Raw genomic sequence first — 11,012 nt, forward strand, 5'->3', positions numbered from 1 at the left:
GGTATATATTTTGACCCTGGAGAGTGAAGCGATCTCTCTCTCTCTCTCTCTTTCTCTCTCTCTCTCTCTCTCTGTATCTCTCTCTCTCTCTTCCCCTCCACTCCTTCCTCTCTCCCTTTCTCTCTCACTCCCCCCCCCCTCCTTCATGGTACAATTTCCATGAGTTACTTTTTTCTGCCATGATAGTCCCAAAAACCAAAGGCTAAATGTATATTCTGATAAGCGAATGCTCATTTACAATAAAGGGGCAGTTAGTGAAGAATAGAGTTACTTTGGTTTAGGTAGAAGAAAGTCAACAGAGGGGAAGGGGTACTGGGGTAGGAAGAATAGTAGAATGAATATGACATTATTACCCTATGCACATATATGACTACACAACCTGTGTGATTCTACATCATGTACAGCCAGAAGTATGAGACATTATATACGATTTATATGATCTGTCAAAGTGCATTCTACTGTCATGTATAACTAATTAGGACAAATAAAAAAATTGACATAAATTTTATAGAAATATACATGAAAGTATTTAACATTTAAACAAAACATGTTATTTTAATAAATATGAAAATCTTAATGAATTGGATAACTTAAGTTCAATACATGAACATAGCATCATCAAAGCATTATATATTAAAACATAAGAAAAAGTATTCATTAAAATTTACATAACTAATCAATATATTGAGTTATATAAAAAGTGGAATAAAATTACTGAACAAAATTCAAGATTGATATCTAACTACAAACAACACAAAATAACTTGGATAATTAGAAATATAATATCTTTAACTAATATATTAAGGATGCCAATCTAAAATTTGTAAATAAATTTGTATCTACAAAATTAATTTCTATTAAAGTGAGTAGGAAACTAATAATAATTAACATTTGAACACATTTCTGGGATTCTGATAAATGCAATAAAATCTTAAATAGAAATAAATAAAGAGGTGATAGATCTTATTAGCTACAAAGATTATAACTATTAAGACCCTTAAGGGCTGGGGTTGTGGCTCAGATGTACAGCGCTTGCCTAGTACATGTGAGGCCCTGGGTTCGATCCTCAGCATCACATAAAATAAACAAATAAATAAAATAAAGATATTGCATTCAACTTCAACCAAAAACATAAATATTTTTTAAAAAGAACCTTAAAATGACTCAGACATTATTATAATGATTTTTGAAATCTATATAAAGAAAAAACACTCAAACAATAAGTTAACACAAAAATGATTTTTGGTAGTTATTTATGTTCATAAAAATTTGGAAAAAACATATATTCAGTAGTAGGAAAACAGTTTGTGATGTAGTACATTTGTACCCTGACATTACAATTGGTTTATATGAGGCATTTGTGTCATTCATGTTCTATATGTATAGATACTGCCTGAAAAACAAAGCACATTATGTTGCTGAAAAACTCATATGTAACTTTGTAGAAAATATCAGAGAACAAAAGGCAAGGAAAGAGCAGGACCTAAGTGGAGATATCTTTGAATAGTTGTATGTTAGTTCCTTTTCTTTTTGCTAATTCGGATTTTGCAAATTTACTGCCATGAGACTATGAGAATACATTATATTTATAATTAAAAAACATAAAACGAATGCTACATAAGCAAATACATCAAATTCTATTTAAAATTCACTTCCCCCAAGAAACTTCCCTTGATTAATCCCAACTGGCATTGATCTTTACATTGCACAACACCCCCATACTTATGTATTCAGCTTGTACCATATTAATTTGCATGTTTAAAAAATAATTTATGAGCATAATTATGATATTTCTGCATTTATATAATATAGTCTCCAAACTGAATTATAAGCTTAAGGATATTAGAAAACACAAGTGCATTTCCTCATACACTTGTAGAGTAATTCATGTAGTGCTTTTCACAGAGTGAATGTTGTTAACTTATTGAAAACCTGATGACACATTGGACATGGTAATGTCTGATGAGAGGAATAATTATTAAATGCAACCCAATGTTCTCTATAATTTTCATTGTCACTTAACCTTTGTTGTTGAATTAAAAATACATATACAAAACCTAAAAGTCTTACACTCCATTAGTTGTATATTTCAATTTCAAATCAAACTTATAGATTGTCCAACTATGCTTTCACTATAAAACATTTAACCTCTAATTTTCTGCTATTACTTTATTCTCTTTACATATATGCCATACTTCTTTCTGAATTTCTATCAGAAATCATTTATTTTCTTGTAACATTTAGGTAGTAAAGAGAAAATGGATAACTGCTTCTAGTAGGTAGAAGTCATTACTGCTGCATTGCCTAATAGCACATACACACCGTTTCTTTGTGTCCCAGATGTGTAGGCATATGGGAATTAAAAAAAATCAATGAGTTGGAACCTCTTGGTTCAGTTATTCTGGTAACAAACAATCTGTAGAGCTCATTGATGATTGTTTTACCCTTGACAAAGTGGCTGCAATTATTACTTGCAGATGTAGCCGTGCTTATTTATATATTTTTTCTCCACTCCCCTCCCCATTGTTACTGTTATTCTGGATCAGAGGAATTAATTCAGAAATATGCCACTAACTGCATGTGTTCCTCACACTTATTGATCAGCTAAGAAACAGTATTATTATTTCCTATTGAAGCCAGATTAGTAAATATGATCCATTAAATGTAGTAATTTAGTGAAGACCTTTATTTATGCCAGGGACAAGAGTTTTGATCAAGGATTATGAGAAATTCTTGAAAAGAGAAAACAGCCTTAAAAATGGAAATATATAAATATATATGTATATTTTTTCCCAAAGCAAAAGAGCATGGGGAGTAGATGTGTAAATTCAAATAGTATTTTAAGGGAAGGCAAAAAATGTGAGTGAGATAATAACTGTGAAAATGAGCAATAGCTCAGGAGTCCAAGAATAAAGAAGGAAAAATAAAGTAGGTAAATGTGGTTGCAATGCTTATTAAATAATATTAGCAGCTAGTTAAATTTAAACTCTGTAGAAGTAGTATTTATGACACTACATTCAATCTGCAGGTGACAATATAAAGACAAATATTAGGGAAGAATTTAAAAAACTAATTAAAGCAGAAAATAAAAAGAAAATTGAAATTACCTAGATTTATGAAAATTTTCCTATATCCTACATAGATGCTCAAAATTGAAATGTTTGAAATAGCCAACTTGTGGCATTTTAAATATCAGTCTGCTGTTCATTCTTTAGGTTATATTACAGTAAGCAAATTTTAGCTGAAATATGTGATATAATACAAACACCAATTAAAAAATATATATACAACTTGTTTTAGTCCATTCAGGCTACTGTAACAAAATAGCTTAGACTGGAAATTTACAAAGAAATAGAATTTATTGCTCAGTTAAGAAGGCTGGGGCATCCAAGATCAAGCCTCTGGTATTGTACCTTGTGAGGGTCAAGTTCTCATAGGTCGTGCCTTGCTATGTCCTTACATGGCAGGAGGACAGATGGGATGAACAGGCTTCCTGGGTTCTTCTTATAAAGGAGCTAATCCTATTCACAGGGGCTTCATGCTCATGACCTAGTCACCTCTGGAAAGCTCCACCTCCTAGCACCAGCACATTGGGGATTAGAGTTCAACATATGAATTCTTGAGGGACACAGACATTCAAACCATAGCACAAACCAAAGACTGGAAATCTGTGATACCTCTCAAAGCACATTTGAAAAGAATAGAAATTCTGAAAGTGAATTTCATGAGCAGAGGCGAATTCCAGCAACAAAATGCAAAGGAATGCAAGCAGAGAATCACAAAGTGAAACATTTTCTTAAAGAAAAACTTTGAATATTGGTTGTATTCACTCGCTATAGAGTTAAGTAAACAAAGACAAATAAACAATGTAAAATACAATCCTTTACCTAGATAGATAATTTTTTTCCCAATTGAGATATAATCTCTTTGGATTTTGTCAAATTTAGATGTAATGCCAGGAGAAGGATGAATACTTTTGAGGGATTGTGATAAATTAAAGGATTTATTGTGTTATGTTTGAACTTGCCACTTACTGTTTTCAATCTGAATGTTTTGGCAACATTTACATGTCTAATATAAGGCTGAGCTCCTGATTTTGCTACAATTGTTACCAGTATATACACTGGTAGAAAAATATGATCCTCTTCTTTCCTACATGAACATAGACATGTGGCATCTATGCAAAATAAGGAATTTCAGTTCAGCTTAATGAACATTTATTGACAAATGTGCTAGTCATGTGAAGGAATGAGGATGTGGATAGAGGATAGAGAGAAAGATTTGTTTGGAAATCTATACTACTAAATCCATAAGGACTGACTGTACATACAAGCCAGAAACACACAGAAATAACTAAAATGCAAGGAAGATGGTCATAAGAGCTATACTATACCCAAACCAAATCCTACTTACATAGTCCTTTATCTGGATAAATAAAATAGAGATTACTTATGACTCAGATGGGAGAAGTCATCTAGCAAGATGCTTGGAAAAGGTGTTTCAATTTTGATGTATATAGGTATATAGGAGGAGACAAGATATTTCAAGAAGAGGTGGCTAAAGCAAGATTTTGAATCATCTTCTTTCTGCAAGACATCAGGGAAACCAACAGTTATCAGCAGAACCTACTTTTAATTTCTTTGGATTTTTGAGATCATTTGGGAGTGTGGTAAGAAATCCTGTTGATAAAGACTTTGATGAAGAAATTAATTATACATTAGTTCCTAGCTCAAGACTGCCAGTAAGGTATAATTGTGTTACCTTTTCTTTTGAAATGGCCTAAGACAAAAGGAAGGATATTAGCCCAGGTCAGGTTTTGCAAGTGTTCCTGTGTCTGATATTATGGTCCTTAAACACAACTGCATGCTCATCTACCTTCAATATGAAGCCAGTTATTGTTGAGAGCCACAGCCGGTCAGAATGATGTCTGGCATTTGCCAGAGGGAATGTTTGAAAGGTGACGCCAGCGAACCATTGAGATGATGATTTGAGTTAAGCTATATATAATTGCTATGATGCTGGATTGATTGTATTGTATATTTGACCTTTACTGTAGGGCAATAGGGCGGCTCCTGCTGCCTCAGGCGCCCGCTATTTTGGAGTTCTCACGGGGATTTCCGGAGAGTTCCCATTGGTTGGGGAAGTGCCGGAGGAGGGATTTCTGGAGGAGGGATTTCCGGTTGATGTGTGGTGTGTCCCGGGGAGAAGGCCGTGTGGGTTGTTGGCGGAAAAGCGCGCGTGCAGTGCGGTTAAGAGTTGAAATAAAGTAGTTGCTGTTTGAACCTACAAGGCTTTGTGGCAGCTCGGTTATTTGTGCCCAGCCAGACTGCAGCAAGTTATGATGGAAGGCTGGAAAGATTTAGGAAAGTGACCCAGATCTGAGGAGGCTCTCGAGTTGGAGTTGCTGCTTTAAGACCAGTATCAAGATACACAATGAATTATGGATTTCTTGTGAGCCAAGTCTAGTGGATTTTTCTCAGTAATTATGGTTAATATTCTGCTTTGATTACTTATTAATACAATTCCCCTCTTGAGTCTAATTACTACGCCAAATGTTTTAGGTCAAGATAATGATAAGTAGCAGCATGGCTGAGTACTATCTTAGTTCAACCTGATGTAACCAAAATACCATAGACTAGGTGACTTAAACAACAAACATTTATTTTTCACAGGTCTGGAGTCTGAGAATCTGATTTCACGGTGTAAGTATCCTGCAGGGGCTCAGACCCTGGGGCCTAGATTCCAGATTCAGGCAGGTGAAAGAAGATGAGAGGCACTATTGGGATAGTGGACATGCTTTATTTGGAGGCAGCAGTAGCCCCCTAGCTACCCTCCTCCACCCGAGCCATTTCCATAGGCCTTTTGTATATGCAGGTCAGATAAAAAAGGATACATTGTCAACAGGTTATATGAGTGGGTATATGCTTACAAGAAAAATTTTCTAACCTTGGGTATATATGTTGACTCAGGGTGTTCATAACCTTGGCCTCATACAAAAACCACCACCACTGGAAGCTTTGGTGAGGGAGTTTAATTATAGCCCTAGATGGCCTAACAGTTGCCATGTGGAGCTCTTGGTGAAGGCCTTTTTCCTAGTTTACAGTTGGCTTTTAATTGTGTCCTCACATGGAGAAAGAAAAATCATCTCTGTGTATCTCTTTTTATAAGATCACCAATTCTATTTATGAGGGCTCCATCCTCATTGCCTAATTACCTCCCACAGGCCCATCTCATAATACCACTACATTGGCAGTTAGGATTCTGACATATGATTGGGGGAGCATATAAATAGTTTGTAACAAGTAGTAGTATCAGCTCAGTCAGTTCAACTTGAATTTATTTTGCTTTGGATAGATGGATTTGTAAGGAAATTGATTTTCTCCATCCTCAATCTGACCCAATGCTGTCTTCTTTCTCTTTCATAAGCAACAGTTATGAAGATGTCAGTTTTCCTGGAGAGTTAGTCTGTTTTAGTTACCACAACTGAGAACTCTGTAAGCTGTATCTTAGTTGCCCCTTTTGTAATATTTTTCATTATGGAAAAAAAAAATACATTTTAAACTGTGTTCCCATTCTAGGAATCTCAGCTGTGTCTCTGCAACAAAAATGAAGTGGAAACTTGCCAAATACTGCTATAGAGAAAGAAGGAAAAAAATCATTGCTCTGAATTATTCATAAAATCACAGAAGTTAGGGACAAATATGAAACAAGTATGCATTACTCAATGACCCGAAACAGACATTTCTTGAGTTTCTCATGTAATTTGAAATGGACTGCAATTCATATCCTCACTGTTATAAACATATGAATGGTTCTCTTAGTGGAAAGCACCCAATAGAACAAGACAAATAAGATGAGCTTTTAGCCTTGTCCAATCTCTCAAAAACATTTTTTTATATCAATAAGTCTCCAAATGCATGTTTTAATTGACCTAATCTCTTTATTATATAATTTCTCCCTGAATACCATACATGCATATATTCATTCCTCTAGAATATTCCTCTAGAATTATTCAGCTCTCCAGTTCCCTAGAGCAGCATTGCCCAAAGTAATGTCGACATTTTTCTCATTTTAACTTTCACCTCACGTGGTCCCTTGGTTCATAACATTTTGCAGCTGTTTTGACTTTTTCCCCTCTCTGTGAAAGTTCTTTGCAAAATCAGGAGAAAAAAAAATGTGTTGATGTTTTTCTTTTTTGAGAACTATGATAAATGGTGAATAAAATCTGATTAGTTGACTCTACTACAGCCTCTCCTGACTTTTACTAAGTAAGATAAACAGGAGGGCACTGGAAAGGTGAGAATTCCAGCTGTTGAAAATTAAGAACTTAGGACAACATCACACCAAAATTTGAGGAAAAGCATCAATAATTTAGCAAGAGTGCTAGTAGATTCATGAAAAAGCAATTATTAGAATAAATAATGTCTTTGGTTCTTTACATGAGAGAAAAAAGAAGGTATTCTGAAAATAAATAGAATATCCTTTATCTTTCCTTGTAAAGTTTTCCTATCAATGCAAGGGCTTATGCCAGTAGGAAGACCGTTTGGACACATCTTTCTATTCTTCCAGTGTAGGTGTAGACACAGGAGGAAATCATCCCCTCTGTGCTATGCCTCGGACTAACTGTATTACCATACCAATTAATATCAGAACATTGGAGGTCTCATTACTCACAAAACAGTAAACTAGAAAGGACTGCTGATGCCCTGACAAGGATCCAGGTGCAGGAATGTCACAGAGCCAAGAGACTCTGTTTGCATCTGAGAAATGAATTTTAAAAACTGTGAGGAACCCTGGAGAGGATGACAGCCCCTGTCCTGATGTACAGAGGAAGTGGCAGTCCAAGGCTGAGCACCTGTCCTCACCTCCACTTCTTTTCCATAAAAATAGTGCAAGGAGCCCTGCCGCTGCTGTCCATGCTCCTAGCTCTGCCCTCTACCTCTCTACTGCACTGAGCACATGCAGCAACCCTCTTCAAACATAGGGCAGATCCTTTCACTCCTCGCTGAAATACTTTTAATGGCTTCTCATCTCATTCAGGATTAAATTTGAAGTTCTTGTCAAGCTTCCAAATCCCTACAGGGATCCTGACCCTGAGCCACATCTCTTGACGAACTCTTCATCTGCCATTGCTCTATCACATTCAGTCACACTGATGTCCTTGCTGCTGTTTTGAAATATGCCACATGTGATTTCACTTCAGCATCCTTATCCTCACTACTTTCTCCGTGAGCCTTGCTCTATGTCTTGGGCATTCTGTGTGACTCATTCCTTCACATCCCTTAGATCTTGGTCCCTGTCATATTTTAATACAGACATTTTCATTAACCATCTAGAATAACACTCTCATGTCCTTAACTTCTTCTCTTGCTCTAGATATCTTTACAGCATTTATCACTACCATTTATTAGTTTACGAGTCTTTCACCACTCAGATGTAAGCACAATGCAGACAGAATTGTGTGTGTGGTAAAAACACACATCATAAAGTCCTCACTCTTAACAAATTTTCAAGTGTTCAGAACAGTTTGCTAATGAGATGCACAGTGTTGTGCTACAGCAATCTAGGACTTCCATCTTGCTTAACTGAAACTATTCCCATTGAATAGCAGCTACCCGCTTCCTTCTCCTTTCTGGTCCTGGCAATGACCGTTTTACTTTCTGCTTTTAATAATTTGACTACTTTAGATAATTGATAGAAATGGAATCATGAGGTATTTGTCCTTGTAACTGGCTTACTTCACTTAGTATAAGATCCTTAAAATATATACAAGTTTCAGCTTGTGACAGATCGTCCTTTTTAAGGTGAATAATATTCTATGTATGTATCCTATTATCTTTATCTATTTACCTGGGATGGACATTTAATTTGTTCCCACAGCTTGGCTATTGCCAGTACCTTAGGTAGCCCTGTCTCCCAAAAGTCAGAAAGTTAGAAGTATGATCTAAACTTTCCTTTCTCTCCCCAGGGATGTACTGGTTGCTGGGAGCATCATGCTGATTGCATTGCACTGTGCTGTGGTGGATAAGTGAGTATCACAATTTTTCCTACTGGTTTCAATGTTCCTGGCTTCAAGCTCACCAGGGATTCATGAGTTTCTTAATTAGTTTCTGGATTTTCTCATAAAGGGAATTGCTCTGTATTTTGTTGTTGAATTGGTGTCTCCATGGATGGAAGCGGGAGGGTCTGGGGCTTGCTGGTTTCTTGATGGGCATTTTAAACCTGGCTTCCTTCTCTCCACTGTTGGAGAATAGACCTTGACAGATAACAGGAGGCACCCGTGAAATATTTCTTGGGTGAATGATTGTTTATCATTTGCTTACAAAAATTGTATATTTCCTTGTGGGAAATAAGTTTTTAATCACTGCTGAATGTTATTGAATGTTACTGAAGCTCCGATTCATTACTTAAGAAAGGGGGTGGGGAATCTAGTTCAATCATATAACTATTTGGCTTGCTTTTCCTATTCACTGTATTTTGGGATAACCAACAAACACTTGGGAGATAATGTTCTTTTAGGAATATTTCAGCTATGAAGTGAAGAAAAATGAAAGATTTCCTACATGTTTATGATGCCTAGTAAGATCAAGTTTAAGGCAAAATTTGGAATGAAAACAGAAAGCATTAGGAGAAAGATTGATGAAAACCTTTATTGTGGAGGGATGTAGTTGAATTAATTTCTTATCTGAATTGGATTTTTGAGACTTTGGACACTTTTGAACTTAAAAAGGATTTTGGCATAATTATTTTCTCTTTCATCTTCCTTTACATTATCCATGTAAAAATCGACTATTAATTTGTTGGTTATATTCTCTTTGGGGCACTGTATAAATTCTGTCTTTTGGGATGAAGATCTCTACAATGTCAGAGGATATTTGATGTCAGAGAAGTTCTGAATCCATATTTCAATTTCACTTTGGCCTCCTTTCTTAACCTTTTGTTTTATCCAGTACTTGTTTATTTTTAATTTGAAAGAGAATCTCCATGTCAATAATCAATGAGTTAACTCAGGGAACTAGTTTATCCAGAAGTGTCCTAGATAAATGTAATTTGTCCTTTGATCTTCAACTCATAATTTCTAAAAATAAAAGATGACCAATTTGCCTGACTTATGATCATTATGTAATAAATAATTTTACCCCATTAAGCAAACATTCTTAGAACATTTTGATATAATGAATGACTGAAGAAACACTTTAATATAATGATTTTAGGGATTCTGTTTATAAAAGAGAATCTACCAAAATTTTTATATTTTTATGACTACATTTCACACTGAAGTTCTGCAGCACCCTCCTTTGTAATGTTTTAAAAATCATTATTAGTTGTTGATTTTATATTCTAAATAGAAATAACAGAATACTAGCTATCACATAAACATAAGAATCTGACATTTATTTTCATGTTTTGTAAGAATAACTTTATTTTTAAAATTTTTATCAAGCTTCCCATTGAAGCAGTTAATGCCTCTATTTGCACAATGATATTATACATAGTGTTTTCTTTCTTTTCCAAGAATGAAATGGCAAAAACTCTTCTTCCTAATATAAATACCTGACATTGTGATTTTCATTGCTTAAGGGTCTCTCTCTCTCTCTTTCCTATTCTTTGATGAGTTTTAATTCCATTTTTGAGTCTTGTTGTATTAATTATTCTAAACATTCAGTCTTCAGACAAACGTGTGGACAGTGGGACCTATATTAATCTTCCAGTCTTAACAGTCTCTATCTTCACTGAGAGTCTAGCTCTCAGGAGAACAAAACAGTTACAACTTCTTTAAACTGAAGAAGAGTTTTAGGATCATTTCCAGAGTAAAGATCAAAAGTATAAGTTGATCAGAAGCAAAAGATTCCAGTTAGAGGGAACCACTTTAGAATGAATATTTCAGGATATAGTTGTTATGTTGATTATAAATCTGGTCACAGGCCATATTGATTATGTCTGCTGAGTTCAAAGGGACATAAAGTCATCCCCCATTATTGGTGGCTTTGCTTTCCACAGTTTTAGTTACC

The sequence above is a fragment of the Marmota marmota genome, unplaced genomic scaffold (assembly GCF_001458135.2).
Source record: "Marmota marmota marmota unplaced genomic scaffold, marMar, whole genome shotgun sequence".
Classification (NCBI taxonomy): Eukaryota; Metazoa; Chordata; class Mammalia; order Rodentia; family Sciuridae; genus Marmota; species Marmota marmota.